Source organism: Lithobates pipiens, unplaced genomic scaffold (assembly GCF_037356315.1).
Source record: "Lithobates pipiens isolate NorthernLeopardFrog02 unplaced genomic scaffold, aLitPip1_a1.2 Scaffold_10, whole genome shotgun sequence".
Lineage (NCBI taxonomy): Eukaryota > Metazoa > Chordata > Amphibia > Anura > Ranidae > Lithobates > Lithobates pipiens.
Genome location: NW_027507686.1, coordinates 99,875,532 through 99,900,694, shown reverse-complemented (window position 1 = coordinate 99,900,694; position 25,163 = coordinate 99,875,532). Strand labels below are relative to the sequence as shown.

The window sequence follows — 25,163 nt, the reverse complement described above, 5'->3', positions numbered from 1 at the left end:
TCTGCTGAACAAAGTTTTTCGGAAATTCCGAAAAACTGTCCGCTGAAACTTTGTTTCAGCGAACAGTCCCCTCGTGTGTAGGCTTGTTCGTCAAACTAAGTTCCGCGCATGCTCAGAAAGGATTTACACGCAGAAGTTTGCATTGCAGTGTATAGGACGTCGTTTTCTAGTCCCGTCGTACGTGCCGTTCACGTCATCGCGCACGGTTTCAGCGGACTGTTCGTTCGTCGTGTGTGGCCAAGTCCGTCCATGCTAATTTTGAGCGGACTGTCCGCTGTTTGACGGACAAAGTTGAGCGAACAGTCCCCGCGTGTGTACGCGGCCTAAGGTCTACCATTCTACTAACCCCTCCTCTAAGACCAAGGGAGTCTCCATTCTGATCTCTAGCAGGCTCCCCTGGGTTCTCCAGGATTCTCTGGTGGACCCTGGGGGTCGATATCTTTTTCTTAGGGGCCACATTGGAGAGCTCCTTTTTACATTTGCCACTGTGTACGCTCCCAATGATCACCAAGACACGTTCCTCAGAACTACCCTGCACAGATTATGTGACTTTCGGGAGGGCCAGTTGATATTAGGTGGGTTGACACTTCTGCCTCTTGCTCCTCGCTCCCCATTTCCTCTAGAAAGCAGATTACTAAGTGTTTATTGAATGACCAATTAGTTGATGTCTGGCGTCTGCAACACTCCGGGGAAAGGGACTACTCTTTTTGCTCTTCCCCTCACAAATCATACTTTAGGATAGACTTCTTCTTGATTCCACATGACCAACTGCACTTGGTGAGCTCTTCCTCCATCGGCCATATTACTTGGTCTGACCACGCTCTTGTAGCCCTTACCTACACCCTCTATAGGGCCATAGGTGATCTCTTTGGGCACTCTCAACCCTCTTGTTAAACACCAAGATGGTCACCTTGGGAAACAAGCGAAAATAAACAGGTCAACGCCAACAACATACACAGATGGTCTCCCATACAGGTATTAACCAGGCCGTACGCTGCTAGGCCTCTGAGATCAGATGAGATTGTACGCTTTCAGGGTGATGTGGCCAAAGGTGTTCTATTCAGACACTCTCAACCCTCTTGACAAATGATGGTCATCTTGGGAAACAAGTGAAAAAAAAACAGGTCAAAGCCAACAACATAGACCCTGGCGGTCTCCCATCTGGCCCTAACCCTGCTTAGCCTCTGAGATCGGGCGCTTTCAGGGTGATGTGGCCTTAGGCGACCGCTTCGGACATACTCAAAACTCTTGACAGATGCTAAAATGGTCACCTTGGGAAACAAGCGAAAAAAAAACAGGTCAAAGCCAACAATATAAAAAGATTCCTATAGCACCTGTAATTAGGTACTATCCAGGCCGGACCCTGCTTAGCCTCTGAGATCAGATGAGATCGGGCGCTTTCAGGGTGATGTGGCCGTAGGAGATTTCTTTGGGCTCTCTCAGCCCTCTTGACAAATGCCAAGATGGTCACCTTGGGAAACAAGCGGAAAAAAAAACCATGTCAACGCCAACAACATAAAAAGAAGCCTACGGCACCTGGTATTCCCAGTCGTTCTCGCATCCAGTTACTAATCAGGCCCGACAATGCTTAGCCTCCGAGATCAGACAAGATCGGGCGCTTTCAGGGTGATTTGGCCGTAGGCACTTTCTTTGGGCACTCTCAACCCTCTTGACAAACGCCAAGATGGTCATCTTGGGAAAAAAGCAAAAAAAAAAAACAGGTCAATGCCAACAACATTAAAAATAGGATTTTTATATACAGCTTACCTGTTAAATCCTTTACTTGAGAGTACATCACGGGACACAGGAGCTTCATTACATAGTGGGTTATATAGGCACCTCTGGTGATTGGACACTGGTTAACCCCCAATTAAGGAGAATTCCTCCCCTATATAACCCCTCCCATATGGGAGGCACCTCAGTTTTGTAGCAAAGCAATAGGAAACCACGTAAAATCCAAGAGGGACGGGAGCCCTGTGTCCCGTGATGTACTCTCAAGAAAAGGATTTTACAGGTAAGTTGTATATAAAAATCCTATTTTCTTGATCATACATCACGGGACACAGGAGCTTCATTACATAGTGGGATGTCCCAAAGCAATGCTCAGATTGAGGGGAGGGAGACAGAGATCATAATATATAGACCGCCAGGGGAGGGCTGGCAGCCTTAGGCCTGGGGGGCAAGTCTAGTCAAGTGGCCCATTAATCCACGAATCAGCTCACCATCAACAGTGCCCATCAATGCAGCCTCACCAATGCCCATCAATGCAGCCTCACCAATGCCCATCAATGCAGCCTTACTAGTGTCTATCAATGCAGCCTCATCATTGCTCATCAATGCAGCCTCACCAGTGCCCATCAGCTCAGCCTTGTCAGTGCCCATCAATGCAGCCTCACCATAGCCCATCAATGCAGTCTGTTCAGTGCATGGGGATTAGAGAGAGAAAAGCTGCTGGATAACACAGAGCGGAGATCTCCCGCTTACCCAGTGCGGCTTCTGTCATACGAAGTCGTGCCTCCTGGACCAGGTTCTATGATAGATGTCACCAGTGTGCTCTTTATCATAGGACATCCTTGGCTTCCTGGCGGTACACTGAGGTACACGTCACGAGGAGCCGATGCACGTACCCAGTTGCTGTGATGTCTGCCGGGCACCCGCAATCGCTCATGACAGAGCAGGAATGTGGATCTGTGTGTGTAAATACACAGATCCACATCCTGTCAGGGGAGAGGAGACAGATCGTATGTTCCTAGTATATAGGATTGGTCTCCTCCCTAGTCAGTCCCATCTCCCCCACAGTTAGAATCACTCCCTAGGTAACACATTTAACCCCTTGATTGCCCCTAGTGTTAACCCCTTCCCTGCCAGTGATATTTATACAGTAATCAGTGCATTTTTATAGCACTGATCGCTGTATAAAAGTCACTCGTCCCAAAATAGTGTCAAAAGTGTCCGATCTGTCCACCGCAATGTCACAGTCACAATAAAAATTGCAGCATTACTAGTAAAAAGAAAAAAATAATAAAAATTCCATAAATCAATAACTTATTACTGCTTATCGCAATTTTTTTTACCAAAAATATGTAGAAAATTACACATCAGCCTAAACTGTTAAGGCTTAAGTTGGCATATTATAGCAAAAAGTAAAAAATATTGTGTTTTTTTTAACCAGTTCCCGACCAGCGCACGCCGATGTACATCGGCACAAAGGCACAGGCAGGCATATTGGCGTACAGGTACGTCCAATCTGGTTGGGACCCCTGTGAGTCCGGTCATGGGTCCCGCGGACTCAATCGCCGCAGGCATATCTGCGATCGTCTCACGGGGCGGCTGAACGGAGAGATGCCGTTGTAAACAGCATCTCCCCGTTCTGCCTAGCAACAAATTACGCTGATCTCTGCTCCGTGTGATTGGAGCAGAGATCAGTGTTCACTAAATGAAAGCCCAGCCCCCCCCCCACAGTTAGTAACACACCCCTAGGAGCACTTAACCCCTACACTGCCACCCCCTGGTTAACCCCTCCACTGCCAGTGTCATTTACACAGGAATCACTGCATTTATATAGCAGTGATTGCTGTATAAATGACAATGGTCCCAAAAATGTGTCAAAAATGTCCGATGTGTCCGCCGTAATGTCGCAGTCACAATAAAAATCACTAATCGCTGCCATTACTAGTAAAAAAAAAATATTACTAAAAATGCCATAAAACTATCCCCTATTTTGTAAACGCTATAACTTTTGCGCAAACCAATCAATAATCGCTTATTGCGATTTTTTTAACCAAAAATATGTAGAAGAATACGTATCGGCCTAAACTGAGGGAAAAAATTTTTTTTTTTATATATTTTTGGGGGATATTTATTATAACAAAAAGTAAAAAATAATGCGTTTTTTTCAAAATTGTCGCTCTATTTTTGTTTATAGCGCAAAAAATAAAAACCGCAGGGGTGATCAAATACCACCAAAAGAAAGCTCTATTTGTAGGAAAAAGAGAACGTCAATTTAGTTTGGGAGCCACGTCGCACGACCGCGCAATTGTCATTTAAAGCGATGCAGTGCCGAATCGCAAAAAGTGGTCTGGTCTTTGGCCAGTAAAATGGTCCGGGGCTGAAGTGGTTAAAGTTGGCACTCTTTTTTTGTTTAAAGTGCAAATAATAAAAACCGCAGAGGTGATCAATTACCACCAAAAGAAAGCTCTATTTGTGGGAAAAAATTTATTTGGGTACAATGTTGCATGACCGCACAATGAAAACTGACCTGGGCAGGAAGGGATGAAAATGCCGGTAGTGTATTTCTTCCAAAAAAAATTGTATTTGAAAAACAGCTACATAAATACAGTGTGACGTAAAATATTGCAACAATTGGCATTTTATTCTCTAGGGTCTCTGCTAAAAAAAAAAAAAAAAATTTATATATATATATATATATATATATATATATATATATATATATATATATATATAATGCTTGGGGGTTCTAAGTAATTTTCTAACAAAAGATTTGTTACTTGTAAACAAGTGTCAAAAAAGGTTTAGGCATGAAGGGGTTAATAATATCAGCTCCCAGCTTGAAACAATGGGAAAGAAGTGAGAAATCTTCATAGTGTAAGACTTTTCTTTTTAAGAAAAAATAAAAAAAACACATTCACCAAAAAACTTACATTATCTCTGCTCTGTCCTCAGGATCAGCCTCATGGGGTGACAGTCTGCTCCCCCGCAGCCTCTCGTTTGTTCTCTTCCTGTGGTCAGGCTAGGGAATTTTTTGCGCCCAGGAATTGCTATTAGGCCACCGGGACTACATGTCCCACAATGCTTTGCAGCTGCTGGAGGCTCTGATGGGCTCCCTCCCTCTACCAATGAGGAAGCAGGGGAGGGAACAGAGTGGGCGGATGCTCACACAGGCTGCAGTGTTCGGAGGAGAGGAGGGGGGGAATCCCCCACACGAACTGACAGGTCAGGTTGGCTCTCACTCCACTGTCAGTGGATTAGTGTGAGTGCGACCGACGGGAGGTGCAAGAACAGAGCGGCCTCCACTACATAAGTGAGTGTGAGTGTCTCTTGAGTTTCCGTGCCCCTCCCTCTGCTTCAGCTTGCAGCCCCTGCCCTGACCCAAAAAGGAAAAAAAATCGTGAGCAGTGGCCGCCAGCCATTATGCATATATTGTTAGGGCAGCCTAGGGGGAAATTGCCACCCTGCCCCCCGGCCCAGCCCGCCCCTGTAGACCGCCAAGGACCGGTGGACCTAAACTGCAGCCTGCAGTACACTGCACCCAAAGGTGATATCCTCTTGCCCTCTGACATCCACCTGATAGAATCTGGTGAATGTGTGGACTGATGACCAAGTTGCAGCCTTACAGATCTGAGCCAGGGAGGCCTGGTGATGCACTGCCCAAGAAGCACTTACAGCCCTAGTTGAGTGCGCTTTCACTTGAAAAGGAGGGATCTTCCCTTTAACACTATAGGCCTGAGAAATAATCTGTCTAATCCACCTTGAGAGAGTGGATTTTGATGCCTCCTGGCCCTTCCTAGGGCCTTCCGGCAAAATAAATAAGCAATCAGTTTTCCTTATCTGAGCAGTTGCCTGATGATAGATACTGATTGCCCTTACCACATGCAAAGTGTGCAAAGATTCTTATTCTGCGGACTGTGGGTCCGGAAAAAAGGATGGTAGGATTACATCTTGATTCAAATGGAATCCTGAAACCACCTTAGGCAGAAAGGACCTGTTGGGACGCATTACCACCCGGTCCTTATGAATAATTAGATACGGCTCTTTGCTGGAGAGAGCTGCTAGTTCTGACACTCTTCTAGTCGTGGATATGGCTACCAAGAAAACCAATTTTTTAGTCAAAAGAACTAACGAAGCCTGATGCAAAGGTTCAAAAGGTTGCCCCTGCAAAGCTGAGAAAACCAAATTCAGAACCCATGGGCACACCGGAGGTTTGACTGGCGGCCTTATCCGCATAGCCCCCTGGATGAAAGCCTGCACCAGGGAATGCGATGCAAGTGGCTTCTGAAAAAACACTGACAAGGCCGAAATCTGCACCTTGATAGTGCTTACGGCCAAATTCATTTCTAGGCCTGACTGGAGGAAGGCCAAGATCCTGCTAATGACATACTTTCTAGGATGCCATTCCCTGAGTTCACACCAGGAAACATATGCCCTCCAGATTTTGTAGTAAATAAGCCTGGAGGCCGGCTTTCTGGCATTGACCAGAGTAGAAAGGACTGGCCCCGAAAGCCCACGGTCTCTCAGAATGTGGGTCTCAGCAGCCAAACCGTCAAATTCAGACTGTGTAAAGCAGGATGGTAAATTGGACCATGTGAGAGCAGATCTGGCCGGAGAGGGAGGATCCACGGCCTGCCTACTGCCAACTTCATGATCTCTGCGTACCACGGTCGCCTGGGCCAAGCCGGGGCTACCAAAAGAACCAACTTTGTCTCCCTCTTGACTCTTCCCAGGAACCGCGACAGAAGCGGACACGGGGGGAAGGCATAAATCAAATTGTACTTACCCCAGGGAACTGTCAGAGCATCCGACCCCTGAGCGAGTGTATCTCTTGTCCTTGACACGACCTTGTCCAGTTTTCTGTTGAACCTGGACGCAAACAGATCTACGTCTGGAGTACCCCACCTGCGACATATGTTCCAAAATACGGCGCGGTGCAGATCCCATTCTTCTGGGCACAACTGCTGGTGGCTCAGAAAATCCGCCTGCCAATTTTCCACTCCTGGAATGAAGACTGCAGAAAGGCATGGTACATGCCTTTCTGCCCAGACAAGTATGCGATTCACCTCTTTTTGAGCAACCAGACTCCTGGTACCGCCCTGGTGATTGATATAGGCCACTGCAGTGGCATTGTCAGACTGAACCCGAACAGGGAGACCCCGTAGTCTGAAAGACCAGTTTATGAGAGCCATATAAACTGCCCGGATCTCCAAGACATTTATGGGCAATAGATTCTCGATCGCAGACCATTTCCCCTGCGAGCACGTCTCCTCCAACACTGCTCCCCAGCCTGTCAGGCTGGCATCTGTCGTAATAATCTTCCATGGAAGAGGAAGAAAAGTTTTGCTTTTCAGCGAATTCTCGTTTGTAACCACCAGACGAGACTCTTGCGTGTCCCTGGGGATAGACGCATAGGAAGATCCAACGACTGGGGCTTCCTGTTCCAAGCCGCAAGGATGCATCTTTGCAGAGGCCTTCAGTGGAACTGGGCGAATGGAACGGCCTCGAAGGAGGCGACCATTTTCCCTAACAGTCTCATGCACAACCGAATGGGGGAAGATCATCTGCCCAGAATTAGGCGCACCAGATCCCCAATGGCCAAGGCTTTTGGCCTTGGTAGAAACACCTTGCCCTGAGCGGTGTCGATAACCATACCCAGGTATTCCAACCTGGTAGCAGGCTGTAGGGATGACTTTTTATAATCCAACCTAGACGTTCCAGGTGTTCTAGCGTTCTGGTAACACCGTGGTTCAGGAGCGCTACTGTTTTCTCTATGAGAAGCAAATCATCTAGATAAGCCATGACGGCTATACCCTGAGCTCTTAGGTTTGCCAAGAGAGGGTCCAGAATCTTTGTGAAGACTCGAGGGGCCGTCACGAGCCCGAACGGCAAGGCTACAAATTGAAAATGGCACCAATCTACCGCGAACCTTAGATACTTTTGGTGTGCGCGAAAAATTGGCACATGGAGATATGCATCCTTGATGTCTATTGATGCCATAAACTCTCCCCCTTGCAGGGAGGAGACCACAGTGCGAATTGACTGCATTCGGAAGGACTGGATGCGTAAAAAACTGTTCAGATCCTTCAGATCCTGGATAGGTCTGACACTTCCATTTGGCTTTGGAACAGTGAAGAGATGCGAGTAAAACCCTGAACCCTGTTCTTTTGGGTCCACTTCTACTATCACCCCCTGGGATAGTAAGTGATCTAAGGCCAGAAATAGCGGTCTTTGCTTTACTGGGTCCCTGGGGATCCTTGACCTTAGAAAGCGAGAAGGTGGAATCTCCTGAAACTCCAGCTTGTAGCCCAGAGATACCGAAGAGACCACCCACTTGTCCCGGATCTCTTCCCGCCAGGCTTCCGCAAACTGCAGGAGCCTTCCTCCCACTCGGCCGAGCGGGGGCGCCCCTTCTCAAGGAAGCTTTTGGGCTCTGCTTGGCAGGCTTTTGCCCCCCGGATTTCTTCTGCGCCTGGGCCCGGCCTTGAGCCTTTCCTGTAGAGGGGGGTTGAGAAGACCGTCGCCACTGCTTAGAGCTTGATGCTCCGGGAGAGAGAGAACGCCTAAATGATGGACGTTTTGACTGCAAGGAGAGTAGATTTACCCCATGAAATTTTTTGGACGAATTTGTCTAATTCTTCTCCAAACAAACTTTCCCCTTTAAACGGGAACCCAATCAAATGCTTCTTGCATGATAGCTCAGCTGTCCAATTCTTTAGCCATAGGGCCCTTCACATGTGTACCAACAGGAGAGACAAACGAGATGCTTGTTGGACAGAATCCAAAATCGTATCAATCATGAAACACAGAATTTGAGGTATTTCTGCATAATTCTCCACTTCCTCACTGGGAAGGAGGCCAAGCATCTGCTTAACCTGTTCCTTGAGGAACTGACACAACCCCACAGCTGCGACTGTAGGTTGCACTACAGCGCCAGTCATGGAAAAGGAGGCTTTTAATAATGTTTCCAGCTTTTTATCAGTTGGATCTTTAAATACCTGAGCATTATCCAAAGGACAGGTCAGGTTTCTATTCACGCAAGAAACAGCCGTATCGACAGATGGGACCTCCCATTTCTTGGTGAAACTTTCCTCCAGAGAATAAAGCATAGAAAACCTTTTAGGAGGAGCAAACAGTTTATCGGGATGTTCCCAATCCTCATGCAACAATTTATCCATTAAGGGATGAATTGGAAAGGAAAAGGCAGTCTGTGGGATTTTCCTGACTCCCAGGGAAGAAACAGAGGACGTAGCGATCTCAGCAGCAGACATTCTGAATGTGGTACGCACCAATTCAGTATAATACTGCACCTGTTTTCTGAGCGCCTTGGAGGAGGGAACTCTCTCCTCTTCCTCTGGTTCATCCAACTGCTCAAGATCCCTGTCCCAAGCTAGGGATCTCTCCTCATTGTCAGAAGTGTCATCTGAAAGAGGAATCTCAGCAGAGGGAGGGGGTCTACCCCTTTTCCTGCTGTCTTTCAGGGAAGCTGAAACAATATGTTTCTCCCTTCAAAACCCTCCAATGTAGCCCTAAGGGAGTCCTCAGTGACGTATATCGGGGCTGAAATATTAGGAGAGGCTGCAAAACCTGACAGGGGCACTGACTCATCCTGTGAGGCTGGCTCCAGTCTTGCAGGGGGGGGGGTGGTAACCTACAGGCATTTTTATAACCCCCTAGACCTAGGAAGTGACTTACCAGTGCCCTTGTATATCAAGAGGCTTCCGCGCTCTATGGCAAATAAGGTCAGAAGGCAAAATAACAACAGGAGCAGCAATCACTGTATGAGTTGGCTCTCAATGCTATATATACTTAAAACAGGGGGGGTTGTGTTGCGCTACCTTGAAAACCAAATAATATGAAAAAATAAAAATAAATCATTAATACTAGCAAAAACGAGTATCGGTGCAACTGAGTTTGTAAACTAAAACAGTGCCAAGTGCTTAAAAGTTATATGAAAAGTGCATACATGCATTTATACATAAATTAACTATTTAAAGGTGTCTCTGTGCATCATTCAGGTGTCAAAAATTCAGGGTACATTGCTAAATGCAATAAAACACATATCACCAAATAAAAAAAATAAAAAAAAAACAGTGTAAAATTGCAGTGTATATAAAATTAATTAAAACACGCAAAAAATAGACTAATTCCAACGGGAATCAATAGCAGCAAATGAGTGAGTTACGATAACATCAGTGAATCACACTAAAGTGTCCCATACATAGTCCAATCGTGCAATTTGAATGCAATAATCACAATCCGAAAATTAAAGTGCAATGTGCCAAACCAACTCTCTTCTGGTGATATTCCGTGCCAGTGATGCTTATGCTATATAATTACCTCGCAGCTGCAAGGTATGCAGCGAGAAACAAAGCAACTAAATTACAGAGAATGATCAAAGGGATGGCTGCAGAGCGGACTTCTGGAGATACCACAAACTCCTCCGATTTCCTCGTGGGTTATAAATGACAGGCAAGCTCAAAGGGATAAGTCAGAAAGGTCCACCATGGTGTAGTATTTCAAACCAACACTTTTATTTAAGATAAAACTTGTCTACTCACAAGAAAAACGGAACAGTACACAGTTATAACAATGGACCGGCGAGCGCCTTGCTCGGATGTAAACGTCACTTCCGGTTTCCTACGCGTTACGTCATCCAATGACTTCAACTGGGATCCCAGTTCTCATCTGATCTCAGAGGCTAAACAGGGTCGGGCCTTGTTAATACCCGGATGGGGGACCACCTGGGAATACTAGGTGTGGTAGACTTCTTCTTATGTTGTTGGCGTTGACTTGTTTTTTTTGTTTCCCAAGGTGACCATCTGGGCGTTTGTCAAGAGGGTGAAAAAGTGCCTGAAGAGATTGCCTACGGGCACATCACCCTGAAAGCACCCGATCTCGTTTGATGTTGGAGGCTAAGAAGAGTCAGGCCTGGTTAGTACCTGGATGGGAGACCACCTGGGAATACCAGTTATTGTAGGCTTCTTTTTATGTTGTTGGCGTTGATTTTTTTTTTTTTTTTCACTTGTTTCCCAAGGTGACCATCTTGGCATTTGTCAAGAGGGTTGAGAGTGCCCAAAGAGATCGCTTACAGCAGCAACACCCTGAAAGAGCCCTATCTCTTCTCATCTCTGAGGCTAAGAAGGGTTGGGCCTAGATAGTACCTGGATGGGAGACCGCCTGGGAATACCAGGTGTCGTAGGCTTCTTTTTATGACCTGTTTTTTTTCCGCTTGTTTCCCAAGGTGACCATCTTGGTGTTTGTCAAGAGGGTTGAGAGTGCCTGAAGAGATTGCCTATGGCCACATCACTCTGAAAGCACCCAATCTCATCTGATCTTGGAGGCTAAGAAGAGTCAGGCCTGGTTAGTACCTGGATGGGAGACCACCTGGGAATACCAGTTATTGTAGGCTTCTTTTTATGTTGTTGGCGTTGATTCGTTTGTTTTTTTCACTTGTTTCCCAAGGTGACCATCTTGGCATTTGTCAAGAGGGTTGAGAGTGCCCAAAGAGATCGCTTACAGCAGCAACACCCTGAAAGAGCCCTATCTCTTCTCATCTCTGAGGCTAAGAAGGGTTGGGCCTAGATAGTACCTGGATAGGAGATGGCGTTGGAATACCAGGTGCCGTATTCTTCTTTTTATGTTGTTGACATTGACCTGTTTTTTTTTCGCTTGTATCTCAAGGTGACTATCTTGGCATTTGTCAAGAGGGTTCAGAGTGCCCAAAGAGATTGCCTATGGGCACATAACCCTGAAAGCGCACAATCTCTTCTGATCTCAGAGGCTAAACAGGGTTGGGCCTTGCTAGTACCTGGATTGGAGACCACCTGGGAATACTAGGTGCCGTAGGCTTCTTTTTATGTTGTTGGCATTGACTTGTTTTTGTTTCGCTTGTTTCCCAAGGTGACCATCTTGGTGTTTGTCAAGAGGGTTGAGAGTGCCTGAAGAGATCGCCTACAGCCCCATCACCTTGAAAGTGCCCGATCGTGTCTGATCTCTGAGGCTAAGCATTGTCGGGCCTGATTAGTAACTGGATGGAAGACCGACTGGGAATACCAGGTGCCGCATGCTTATTTTTATGTTGTTGGCGTTGACTTGTTTTTGTTTTGTTTGTTTACCAAGGTGACCATCTTGTTGTTTGTCAAGAGGGTTGAGAGTGCCTGAAGAGTTCGCCTATGGCCACATAACCCTGAAAGCACCAGATCTCGTCTGATCTCAGAGACTAAACAGGGTCAGGCCTTGTTAATACCCGGATGGGAGGCCACCTGGGAATACTAGGTGCTGTATACTTCTTCTTATGTTATAGAAACAATATGGTCCAACCTATCCAGTGACACCGTGCAGAGATAGGCACATCATCTCCTAATAAATATGAAAATTACAAAACGGGGAAGGGGGATGGGAAGGGGAAACAAGGGAGATTTTTAAGCGGTGCAATTATAAACACTAATAGAACGAAATATAATAAAAATTAATTTATTCATATACATTAAAAAGCACTATAGTGTCAAATATAGTACGTAGAAATACAAAGAACAATGTACGCATTTTTACTGGACTAGAGGGATCCCGGAAATGCAAGTTGAAAGACTGATAGCACTCGTTCCCAACATGTTTCGCAACAAGCTTCTTCAGGGGAATGTGCAACTAACGATAAATATAATATAGAATTAATATACAAAGTAACATAAATCTACAATGTAATTACAAAGATACATAGATAAATATAGATATATATAGCAACCCAGGCATATGTGATCTAAACAAAATGGCGCTTACCACCTATCGACCAGCAACCGCAAACCAGGAATCAACACTAGATGAAGATATGTGCAACCGGCGTCACCGGTGTCACCGGCGTCACCGGCGTCTGACGTCACCGGCTCGATGCGGACATTCTGGAGAGAACACCGCGCATGTGCAGAGCCAGTTACGCCGACTGCCAGACTACATTTCCCATCATGCCACTAAGCTGGAGGTGGAGCTTCCAGCTGGGCAGTTGCCAACAGGGTTAACATTAGAGAGATGGCCATAATGGGTCTCTGGTGTTATAGAGACGGAAGTAGACAAGCCTGTATGCAAACTAGCCCTATCCCCATAATAGGGGTAACAGCCAGTGATCCACCATAACGGGTGTCCCCAAAGTCAATGACTCAAGAGGCACCCTGGGTGTCCGTATGCCCCCCAACCAAAAGGAAAAGGCTAATGGACCCACTGATTTGTCCCAGCGATGCAAAAAAAGGTATCGATTAATCCCGGACACGGCGCTAGCGATCTGTGGAGCGCCGCCCTGTGAACGAGAGTCATAGTGAACAACAGAGATCCCAATGTTTGTGCAGCATGATCCGCGAACACAGATACAAACAAACCAGGGTACCATGATAACTAGTTTATTATTAGACACAAAAGGAGAAAAAAATATCAATTATAATTACAGCAATGATCAAGTCAATTCATATGGTGTTATAACAAATCCAATAATGAAATAATAAAAAAAAAAAAAAAAAAGGGGGAATGGGGGGAGGGGAGGAGGGGGAGAAAAAAAGAAGGAAATTTCTTCATCTAAGTCCTGTTGTCAGGGAAAACCCAGAATGGGGTTTAGGGGAAAAAGTGGAAAAGAACACTGTTATAAAAATGATCTAAAACTGATATTTTCATTGAACCCCGGGTACTGGGTATCTTTTAAAGTGAAAATCCATTTGGCCTCGGTTTGTAAAAGAAACTTGTCAACAGAACCACCTCGTGAATTCAAGGGTATATGTGCCAAAGCTGTAAAACGAATCCAATCAGGGTCAAAGGAATGGTAAGTCCCAATATGCCTACTTATGGCTGTGACTTATTTAGTATAGGTTTAATATAATCCTTAATGCGGATTGAAAACAGTCGTTTAGTCTTACCAACATAGAAGCCTCCGCATCGGCATTGCGCTAGAAATACGATGCCGGGGGTGGAACACGTAACATGAAACTTAGGAAAAAAACAACTACCATTGGGTAGTTTCACTTTACAAGAGTTATTAATATACGGACACGTGTCGCATTGACCACAGGAATATGTGCCGAATTGTTTCAAAGAAGTGGATAATGGATTGTCAATAAAATGACTTTTAACTAAACAATCTTTTAGAGATTGTGATCTCTTAAAAGTAATTGCAGGTGAGTCAGTTATGTATTGATTTACAATAGGGTCGGCCTGTAATAAAGGCCAAAATTGTTGCACGATGGTCCGAAAGCATTTTGTTTGTTTACCAAGGTGACCATCTTGGTGTTTGTCAAGAGGGTTGAGAGTGCCTGAAGAGATTGCCTATGGCCACATCACTCTGAAAGCACCCAATCTCGTCTGATCTTGGAGGCTAAGAAGAGTCAGGCCTGGTTAGTACCTGGATGGGAGACCACCTGGGAATACCAGTTATTGTAGGCTTCTTTTTATGTTGTTGACATTGATTCGTTTATTTTTTTTCGCTGGGCACATCACCCTGAAAGCACCCAATCTCCTCTGATCTCAGAGGCTAGAAAGGGTCGCGCCTTGTTAATACCTGGATGGGAGACCACCTGGGAATACTAGGTGCTGTAGGCTTCTTTTTATATTGTTGGCGTTGACTTGTTTTTTTTGTTTGTTTCCCAAGGTGACCATCTTGGCGTTAGTCAAGAGGGTTGAGAGTGCCTGAAGAAATCTCCTACGGCCACATCACCCTGAAAGAGCCCAATCTCATGTGATCTGAGAGGTTAAGCAGGGTTGGGACCAGTTTAGTACTTGGATGGGAGACCGCCTGGGATTTCCAGATGCCGTAGTCTTCTTTTTTTTTTTTTCACATCAATAGCATTTATTGAAAATAAAGGTGAAACAATAACAGGAGTTATAACATTACAATTGCGTTTGGTGGTACATAAAAAATACTTTAAGAATCAGCGAAATCTTGTCCTCTTGGTACACCTATTTGCCAGAGGCTATAGCTTGTACAATAAAAGCTACTCGATCGTCTAAGGCAAACCCCCTTCGTCTAGTATTCTTAACCAGTGAGGAAAGAATGTGAGTAAGCTCGCAGGTGCCTAAACCGCCTGTACCATACAGCAAAATGAACTAATCCTCCAGATAAAATCTGTGATTAATAACTGAAAGAAAGATCATTCAGAGTTGAAGGGAGCAGAGAGGAAAGATAAAAGAGGAAAAGAGGAAAAAAGAAAGAGAAGAAAAAAGAAAAAAAAAAACCAGAGAACAGAGGTGAGTAGTCTATGCAAGTATACCATGCCTCAGATGGTCTGGAGGATATCGGCATGTCTCTTAGAATATCTGAACACTACCCAAGGTGTCCAGGTGTCATCAAATTGGTCCACCACATCATGGGCCTGAGCCACCGTTTCTTCCATTGCATAGGTATCAGCTACCTTAATCAACCATTCTTTCACCGTGGGGACTCTGGGGGAACGCCAGTGCAGCGGCACCAGTGCTTTAGCAGCATTCAGCAGATGTTTGAGCAACAAATTTTTATACCTCTTCCGAGGTATGTCGGTGATGTGCAGGAGACAACAAGCCACGTCCAATGTAATGGAGGTACGTGTCATTTGAGTGATTAATGATCTCACCTCATCCCAGTAGGGAGTTAACTTGGGGCAGCTCCACCAGATATGTGTAAGTGTCCCCACATCGCTTTGGCATCTCCAACACATCTCCGACACCTGTGGGAACCATCTGTGAAGTTTGTCTGGAGTGTGGTACCATTTTATCAGTAGTTTGTAGCATAACTCTTGGGTGGAAGCGCTAATTGAACATTTATGGGCCAATGCACAAGCGTCCCCCCACTGCGAGTCCGTAATATTTCTTTGGAGTTCCAGAGACCACTTAATCTTACAGTTGTCCTCAGAGTGCTTAGTTAGATTCTGCAGCCAGGAATACGCTACAGAGGTAGTCTTAATCTGTCGCTCACCAGACGCACAGACCGACTCAAAATCCGTCAAGGGTCTATGAAATGCTTCCTTATGTCTCGGGGAATTAACAAAGCTCCTGAGTACGAAGTACGTCCAAAGGGGGATTTTGGGGGCTTCCCAGTCTCTCCTAAGTGTGTTCAGGTCTTTCATTCTGCCATGGGTGAAACAGTCCTTCACCAGCCTCGGGGCTTCGGAAGTCGCGTTATAGAAGAAAGTGTTTCCCGTCCCCGGAATAAAGTCCGGGTTGTCTCGTAGTGGAGTCAGGGGGCCATATGGGGTTGTTACAGCAAAATATTTTGTCGTCGCGTGTAGCAGTGCCAGTGTTGTCTCAGTCAGGGGGTTCAGGCTAATCTCTTCTTTTAGTCTGTTCAGGGGAATCAATGGAGAGAATCTTAATCTATTCTCAGACAGCATGTCTTCCAATCCCACCCAGTCCTTATCGCTCTTATGGCATTGCCAATCGACTATCCTGGTCAGGTGGGCCGCTAACTGGTATTTCTTGAAGTCCGGAAGCCCCAGCCCTCCCTTGACCTTGGGTTTCGTCAGAAGGGCGAATCTAATCCTCGCCCTCTTTTTGTTCCATAAGAAATTCAACACCAGTGAATTTAATTTATGGAAGAAGCTTCTCGGAATCCGGACCGGTAGCGTCCTGAATAGGTAAATCAGTCTAGGTAATATTGACATCTTCAGAATAGCGGCCCGTCCAAACCAGGAGAACCACCGCGCACCCCATGAACGCAAGTCTTCTTCAATTGTTTTTAGCAACGGGGGAAAGTTAAGATCAAAAACTTTACCAATGTCTGGCGCCACCCACACCCCTAGGTATTTAAGCGCTACCTTCTCCCAGCGGAACGGGCAGTTCCCTTCAAATCTAGTTAGGTCTTCAGGGTTTAAGTTTATATTTAAAGCTTCAGATTTGGAGTAGTTGATTTTTAAATTTGATATGTAACCAAAGTTCGTAAAGGCCTTAAGTAAATTGGGGATCGGCGTGTGTGGGTCAACTAGGTAAAACATCAGGTCATCGGCGTAAGGCGCTACTTTAAACTCCCTATCTCGAACCCTGAACCCTCTGATCGAGTCCTCCCCTTTGATCGTTCTAATAAACGGCTCAAGGGAGAGTATGAATAAAAGTGGGGACAGGGGGCATCCCTGTCTGGTCCCATTTGCTATAGTCACCGGATCCGACAAGGAACCATTAACCCTGACTCTAGCCAAGGGATTTTGGTATATCGCCGAGAGCCACGACATCATCCGCTCTCCCATTCCTACCCATCTGCATGAGGCCAGCATGTAATCCCACGCAACTCGGTCGAAGGCCTTCTCCGCATCCGTGGACAGGAGAAGGCCTCCGAGCTGCCCTGCACGAGCGGCCTGAGTCAGCAGAAGCGTTTTAATAATGTTGTCTTTTTCCTCCCTCCCCTGCATGAAGCCTACCTGCTCCGGACCAATCAGGTCCGATAGTAGGGGGCACAGTCTGCAAGCTAGGATTTTTGTCAGTATTTTTAGATCTAAATTTAGTAGCGATATCGGCCTGTAGCTCGAGCATAGGGAAGGGTCTTTATTGGGTTTGGGCAGCACCGCTATATGTGCTGATAGGAAGTCGGGGGTGACCTGTCTGGGTATGGACAGGGAGTTCAAGGCTTTCTTAAGGGGAACCGAAAGGATATTCAGGAATGTTTTATAATAAATGGCCATGTAGCCATCTGGCCCAGGGCTCTTCCCAGTCTTCAGTTCGTTAACAGCCCTTTTAATCTCTTCATCAGAAATCTGTTCGTCAAGGAGAGCTAGGTCTTGGTCCCCAAGAGATGGGAGTCCACTTTTTAGTAAGAAGTCCGTGATAATTTGGGATCTGTTGCCGTCCAGGTCGGGTGGTCTATGTTGTGGGGTAGGTTATATAACCCCATATAGTAGTCGTGAAAGTGTGCAGCTATAGTTTCGTTGTTGACCGCTAAGGAACCGTCCGCATTCCGAATCCCATTGATGGTCTGTCCTGAGTGGTGTTCCCGAAGGGCTGTGGCAAGCAGTCGGCCAGATTTGTTGCCCCCTTCATAATAAATATTTTTTTTGAAAAATAACATACGTTTGGATTTAATGAGAAGCAAGTCATGTAGGTGTTTCCTGGTTTCCAACAAGTCTGTGGCCGTTCGTTCGCATAGTGTGCGTTTGTGCAAAGTTTCAAGTCTATTTATTTTTTCCAATAGGCCCCTCGTCTCCTCTTCCTGAGCTCGCTTGCGTCTCAAACCTAATTTGATTAGTACCCCCCTAACAGTGCATTTATGTGCTTCCCAGAGTACCAGTGGGTCCGTGTCGGGTAAGTCGTTGGTCAAGAAATATTATTTAATCGCTTCCTCAATTTGAGGTAGAGTGTGGGGGTCTGTCAGGAGGGATGAATTTAATCTCCAGGTGTCGGATTTCTGTCTATGCAAATTAAGGTCCAGGGTCACCGCTATTGGAGCATGGTCTGAGATAACTTGTGTGCCTATTTTGGCGGCACTGATGACTGATAAATCGCGTTGGGACACAAACAGGTAATCTATGCGGGAATATTTTTTATGAGGTGCAGAGAAGTGTGTGTAGTCTCTACCCTCTGGATTCAATAAACGCCATGAATCTACGAGTTGTAAGGATTGCAGAAGCTTCTTGATCTGTCTCAGTACCTGAAACTGGACACATGACTTCCCCGTCGAGGTATCCGCTAGTGGGTCTAAGGGGATATTAAAATCCCCGCCCAAAATGATGCAACCTGACACGAAACCCTGTAATTCCTGCATTAGTTTTTTGCAAAATTGTAAGTGGTTCCTATTGGGAAAGTAAGTGTTGGCCAGGGTAAGAGGCCTGCCCTTGTAGGAGCCTTTTAGGAAAATATAACGTCCCCCCGGGTCGGAGACCGTCTCGGATACTTCAAATGGAGTATCTTTACCCAGAAGAATTGAAACCCCCTTTGTCTTGGATAAGGGATTAGTAGCATGGAAAGCTCTTTTAAAGAATCTATTAGTCAGTCTGTGCGTCTGGCGCGAGAGAAAATGCGTCTCCTGAAGGAAAACGCATTGTGGCCTACTTTTTTGCAGTTCTCTGAGGACCGTGGTTCTTTTTTCCGGAATGTTCAATCCCTGTATATTGTGGGAGACCACCAGGGGCGTGGAGCCCAACGTTGAGTATGCCATTCAAGAAATTCCTTAGGCCTATAACCCCAGGCTTGTGTTCAGACTGGTCTCGCCCTCTGTGGTCTGGAGATCTAGGAAATCAATAAAATAAAGGTAGAACTAAAAGAAAAAGAAAAGAAAAAAAAAACCCTTGGGTTATGGACAAAGTACGAAACTGTTGTACCCTTTAATAAAGCAAGTCAACGCGTGGGAGGTATTAGAATCTAGTAACAGATAGGAAAGAACAGTGGAGAAAGAAGGAGAGGGAGGAATGAATGAAGAGCTGAAAGGAATGAAAAAGAGGTAGGGAACAGCAGACAGAAGATAGCTGTCCCCGAGTGTAAGTGAACAGATATTTAACCTCTGTGAGCTGTACTCAGCCCACAGGATTACAAATTAGCCTCTCGCTGAATCCGGCAAAGCGCCCGATCCTGGAGGGCTTGGTAGGGTCGTGGGTCAGTCCAGAAAGCGTATCGCTTTTTCTGGAGTGCTGACCTGAATAAGCGACTAACCAGGACACTGTAAAAAAACAACAGAAAAATCAAAACAGAAGAAAATAAAGAACACAGTGTCTAAGAACAATCAATTAAACAGCACGCTGAAATGGGATAGAGAGTCAGCAATAATAAACCAATTATTTGTAAAAGAAAAAGCAAAAAAAAAAAGTCTGTCATCTTCGTTCTTCTTAACCTATAAAAGGAGAATACATTAAGGCCATCTAGGCAAGAGTCCGTGGGTCATCCTTCGTCTGACATTGTCTCCTCTGGGGTATGAACTTACATTACAATACCGGGTAGGGTCACGGCCACCTCTTGTTGGACCATCACTGCCCTGATAGAAGCTGTACAAAGTAATTGCTCACTGAGCACGAGGATAGACCAGTCTGTGGGTATGCTGGGGGCAAACAGTGAAGGAGATGCACACTAAAAAAGCCAGATGCACAGAGTTAGCCGGGAAACAAAGTTCATGCAATCCTCGAGGGGGCTGATGAGTGTGAAGCGTGTCCAAGCTTTACCCGCCTAAGACAGAAAGTGCAGCAATCCTCCCCCAGACTCCTGTGCCATGCAAAATCCTTCAAATAACTGGCTCTGCAAGGTTGCGCTCTAGGTACATGGACACAATAACACTGCTTGGGTAGTGGAAATTTCTAATATCGTCTTATCGAGTCATTACCTACCCACTAGTTGCACCCCAACCACAAAACAAGAGAGTTAGTAGGTCACAGTATGAAAGGCGAGGTGTTCATTACCAGGGGTGGGCTAATGTGTGTCTTCCATAACATCAATCTCTAGCCCGCCCAAGACATACCCCTCGAAGCCATACGTTTTGCAGGGGTGACCCAAAGAATTCCCACGTAGAGCACACTGTGGGATAGAACAAATCAATCTAACCCTGGTCCCCCTCTCTAGCTCTAGAAGGGGCACGGCGGGAGTCAGGGGTTCCCATGGCTGAGTGATTCCCTGGGTTGTTCCTCATGCGCTTCGGGAGGTGTTTTTCCGGCGTTGAACAAGCTGAACCAGGGGGCTCCTGGGGCCCTACCGATGGCAAGAACTCCTGGTACCAGTCCGGTAGTGACAGTGGTTCTATGTGCAGGGCCTCGCAGAATTCCGGAAGGTCTTGCGGGGTACGCAGGGAAAGCTGCTTACCTCCGTGTGTGACTACCAAAGCGAATGGGAAGCGCCAGGTATAGCGAATCTCCCTCATCCTGAGGACATCTAATAGAGGGCGCAGGGCTCTCCTATTGCGCAGTGTGATTTGTGATAGGTCTTGGAAAAGCATGATGGCTGCTCCGTTAAAGACAATGCAGTCATTCCTCCTGGCTCTTCTCATTATATCCTCCTTAAGGGGGAAGCTCTGAAGACAGCAGATTATGTCCCTGGGGGGGGGCAGAGTCCGGTCCCTTCGCTCTGAGTGCTCTGTGGGCCCGTACAAAATCTATGGCGGTGTCTTCCTGTCTATCCAAGAGGCTATTAAAAAGTCTTCGTAGAGCAGGGACTATTTGATCCGGTTCCACCGACTCTGGGATCCCCCGTACCCTAATGTTATTCCTCCTCCCCCTATTGTCCAGGTCCTCTAAATGACGGTTCATTTCTATGAAATGTGAAGAGTGGGCCACCGCCACTGATTCCAGTGCACGGATGTCTTTGTCTCTCCGTTTCCCTGCCGCCTCTGCTGCTGTGATATTCTCTGTGAGAACCAGCAGGTTGGTTTTTAAGTCCGTAATGGCCGCTGAAAATGTGGACTTAATGTCTGCAGCAAAGCCCGACATGTGGTCGTATGTGAGGGGTTTGGAGGAGTGAAAACGACTCCTACCTGTGTCCTCCGGAGCGGACTGAGAGTCCTCGCTAAAATCTTCCTCCTCGCCATGCGCCCGCGCCATCTTGTCTGGGCCGCCGGTCCTCAGCATGGATTGAGATTTGAAGATTTCGGTGATATTCCTGGCTGCTCCGCCACTTGGGTTCCGCCGTGCACTCAAGTGAGGGGTGAGCTGTGTTTTCTTGCCCATCTCGAGCTGCTGGTGTGGGACAGACTGTGCTTTTTGCCGACTCTCTCCCCGGAGCTCAGCTAGTGCGCCGCCATCCTCGCTGCTGGCCAAGCCACGCCCCCAGTCTTCTTTTTATGTTGTTGTCGTTGACCTATTTTTTTCCGCTTGTTCCCAAGGTGACCATCTTGGCGTTTGTCAAGAGAGTTGAGAGTGCTTGAAGATATCGTCTACGGCCACATCACCCTGAATCTGTTCCATCTCGTCTGATCTTGGAGGCTAAGCAGGTTCGGGCCTGGTTAATGCCTGGATGGGAGACCGCCTGGGAATACCAGGTGTCGTAGGCTTCTTTTTTTTTTCAAATATAATTTTTTCTCCAAACGGGAAGATGGTCCCCCGAGTACATAATGCAACAGAGAAATACAGAGCAAAAAGCAGCTGAACAATACTTGATACTGGTATATTTGCAACTGTGAGTCTGCCTTCCATCAATCATAATGATTTGAGGCACGGATGAAGTACTGTACCAAGATCCAGGGTCACACAAACCCCAGGTCCCTCCGGCATAATCCATCCAGAGGGGGGTGTGGGGCCGTCATTCCCAATTTTCCACTTTTTCCAAAAGAGAGAGGGGGTGGAGGGGGTGAGAGATAGGGGAGGAAGGCAGAAAAGAGAAGGGGTGAAAGATCAGGAAAGGAGAAGAGGGGACGAGACACGATGGCAGCCACTGCCCAAGGGGCCAGTCAAAGAAAGCTCAGAGCACTAAGGCGATAGCAGGCTACATCCTTCCAGCGAGAATATAAAGGTATTCCAGATGTCCCAGGTTTGTTTAAAAAATTCTTGTTTACCTTGTGATGTGAGTCCTCCATTTTTATTTTTTTTATTTTTTTTCAAATAACAATTTATTTGGTTTTCGTGGTCGCATAACAAAAGTAATAGCACAGGCATACAGCAGTGGTAACATGGCTTCCAAAACACAGGAGGCCCATTGTAAATAGACAGTGCAGAAGAATACAGTACCGGGAAATGCAGCGTAAATCAGACCAACCGACCCAGGGTGCACAGCAGGACGGAAGACACCAAAAGTCAGTTATCCGTGCTGGAAACCAAAAGGCCACCCAGGGCCTGCTGCCTAGCTTATATGCCAAACTTAAAACAAAACAAGGACCATCAGTAGTATGAGCGAGAAGAGTGGAAAAGAGAAGAGGAGAGAGAAGGAAAGAAAGAGGGAAAGACATAGAAAAGGGAATAGAGTGCCAACGGTCCACATCACCATGTCCACACCGGTTCACCATCAGTCCTCCAGCAGCCGCCATCTCCCCCAGACCAGGTCATGCTCCTCAAGCCTGTCCCTCACCCTGGCAGTCATTTTCTCCATGAGCTCAACATCCTTGATCCTGGAGTAAAGGGCCTCCCTAGACGGGGGCAATGGATTTTTCCAGTTAAGGGCTATCAGGCAGCGGGCCGCTGTCAGGATGTGCCTAAGGAGCTTCCGGCCCGGCCTAGTCAGAGCGGGTTGGGACCGGCCCATCAAGAAAAATTTGGGGGAGTGGGGCACAGGAACGTCGAATAGACGCTGGAGCAGCCTACGAGTCGTAAGCCAGTATGGGGCAATCAGGGGACAGGCCCAGTAGATATGGAACAGGGAGCCCCGCTCCCTCAGACATCGCCAGCAGCGATCCGAGGTAGAGGGGTATATCCTGTGGAGAATATCCGGGGTCTGGTACCAGAAGAAAAGAATTTTGTAGAAATTCTCTTTGTACAATGTACACAGAGAAGATTTGGCTGCCTGGCGCCACACCCCCTGCCAGGTCTCAAGGGGGAGCTCCTCACCCAATTCCCCCTCCCAGCGTTTCATGTAGGAGTGCTTCCCCTTCGTTTGAAAGTGGTATGCGTTGAGGACGCGATAAATGTCTGAAATCAACCCTCTGCGATTCCATCCTGCCAGGATTATCAGTTCAAAGGGAGAGGGCGGGGAGAACCGTAGGTGAGGGGCCCTAGATTGTGCAAAGTGCCTAATTTGTAGGTAGCTGTAGAACGTCTGATGGGGGAGGTCATGCTTAGCCTGGAGCTCCGAGAAGGACAACAGCCGTCGTGTTCTGGGGTCCACCAGGTGCCCCAAGTGGAACAGGTCACGCGAGGCCCAAGGCCAGGACATCTGGTGGGTCAAGCTGGTCGGTAGAGTCGGGTTGTAGAGGAAGGAGGTCAGTAGGGAGAACTCAGAGTGGAGACTGTGGTCGCGGGAGAGCTTCCGCCAGAGGAGACGAAGCTGGGCCATCAGCCCCAGTAGTCGACCCGAATCTATATCGAACTTCGCTCCCCATAAGAAACTGTTCGGGTGTACAGGAGCCAGCCAGATCTTTTCAATCTCCGACCATCTATTATAAGACTTCTGCGGAAACCAGGAGGCTATGGCCCGCAGCTGACCGGCCTGGTAGTAGCGGACTAAGTCGGGGAACGCCAAACCGCCGTCAGAGCGCAAGGCCGTCAGGACAGAGCTTGGGACCCGGTGTTTTCTGTAGTTCCATACGAATTTCAACAGATCCTTCTGGAGCCCGCGTAACTGTGCATACGGGACCGGGATTGGCAGTGCCTGGAACAGATACAGGAGCTTGGGGAGGATCACCATTTTAATAGACGTGATCCGTCCTATGAGTGATATGTGGTGGGCCTTCCATTTACGTAGTAATTCCCTAATCGCCCGAAAGAGGGGGGGGAAATTAGCCTGATATAGGGAGTGGAATGATGGCGTAAGGAGGACCCCCAAATATTTAAGGGAAGAGCTTTCCCATTTGTATGGGAAAGCGGCGCGTAGGCGGGTCGTCTCAGTCGCCCCCATGTTTAGTGGGAGGGCCACCGATTTGGACGGGTTCATTTTGTAGCCGGAAAGTTCCCCATATCGGTCTAGCTTGGAGTGGAGGTTGGGGAGTGAGATCCCGGGCTGAGCCAAGGTGAGGATAACGTCATCTGCGAAGAGCGAAATCTTGAATTCCTTGCCCCTGACCGGGATCGCCCGAATATCGGGGTTGCTTCTAACGGCAGCCGCCAGAGGCTCCACACATAGAGCAAAAAGGAGAGGAGAGAGCGGACAGCCCTGGCGGGTGCCATTAGTGATAGAGAAAGTTGAGGACGTGGCGAAGGGGGTTTTAACCTGCGAGGAGGGGGTGGTGTAGAGGTGCCGCACCGCTCGCAGATATGGGCCCCGGAAGCCCATGCGGTGTAACGTGGCCTCCATAAAGGGCCAGCTGAGGCGGTCAAATGCCTTCTCGGCGTCTAAACTGAGAACCAAAGATCCTAGGTTATCCCTATTCGCCACGTCAATAAGATCAATGATCTTTCTAGTGTTATCCCCTGCCTGTCTCAAGGGGACAAATCCCACTTGATCCTTGTGTATTAGGGAAGGGAGGATTGTGTTAAGGCGATTCGCTAGCAGCTTCGTAAAAATTTTTAGGTTATAGGTCAGTAACTAGCGCAAACAGTCGGGTCTTTGTCTGGCTTGGGAATAAGGGAAATAAACGAGCCTAGCATGTCGGTCGGGACCGGGGTCTGTTGGAGAAAGGAGTTAAAAAGCTTGGTCATGTGCGGGCTTAAGAGGGGTATAAACGCCTTGTAGTATTCGTAGGGGAGCCCGTCTGGTCCCGAGGACTTGTGGGCAGGGAGGGTCCTCACAGTCTCCAAGAGCTCCTCTTCAGTGACAGAGGCGTTCAGTTCTCGGAGGTCCGCGTCTTGCAGTCGGGGTAGAACTATATTGTCCAAGTACTGGGTAATGCGGGCGGACTGGTCCGAGGTTGGGGGATTGTGGGGGATGTCCGGTCTGTTGTACAAGTCAGTATAATAGTCCGCGAACGCATCCACCATCGCTTGGGGGTGGGTCAAAAGGTCCCC

General features: G+C 47.2%; 6 pseudogenes; 5 read left to right on the top strand and 1 right to left on the bottom strand.

Moving 5' to 3' along the window:
* Window positions 1-1,524: 1,524 nt before the first annotated feature.
* On the bottom strand, window positions 1,525-1,643 carry LOC143943023 (5S ribosomal RNA; annotated as a pseudogene).
* An 8,949-nt stretch (window positions 1,644-10,592) lies between these two features.
* On the top strand, window positions 10,593-10,711 carry LOC143951229 (5S ribosomal RNA; annotated as a pseudogene).
* A 310-nt stretch (window positions 10,712-11,021) lies between these two features.
* LOC143954474 (5S ribosomal RNA) lies at window positions 11,022-11,140 on the top strand (annotated as a pseudogene).
* A 759-nt stretch (window positions 11,141-11,899) lies between these two features.
* On the top strand, window positions 11,900-12,018 carry LOC143953064 (5S ribosomal RNA; annotated as a pseudogene).
* Window positions 12,019-14,029: 2,011 nt separating this feature from the next.
* Window positions 14,030-14,148, top strand: LOC143955189 (5S ribosomal RNA; annotated as a pseudogene).
* Window positions 14,149-21,506: 7,358 nt separating this feature from the next.
* LOC143953185 (5S ribosomal RNA) lies at window positions 21,507-21,625 on the top strand (annotated as a pseudogene).
* Window positions 21,626-25,163: the final 3,538 nt, after the last annotated feature.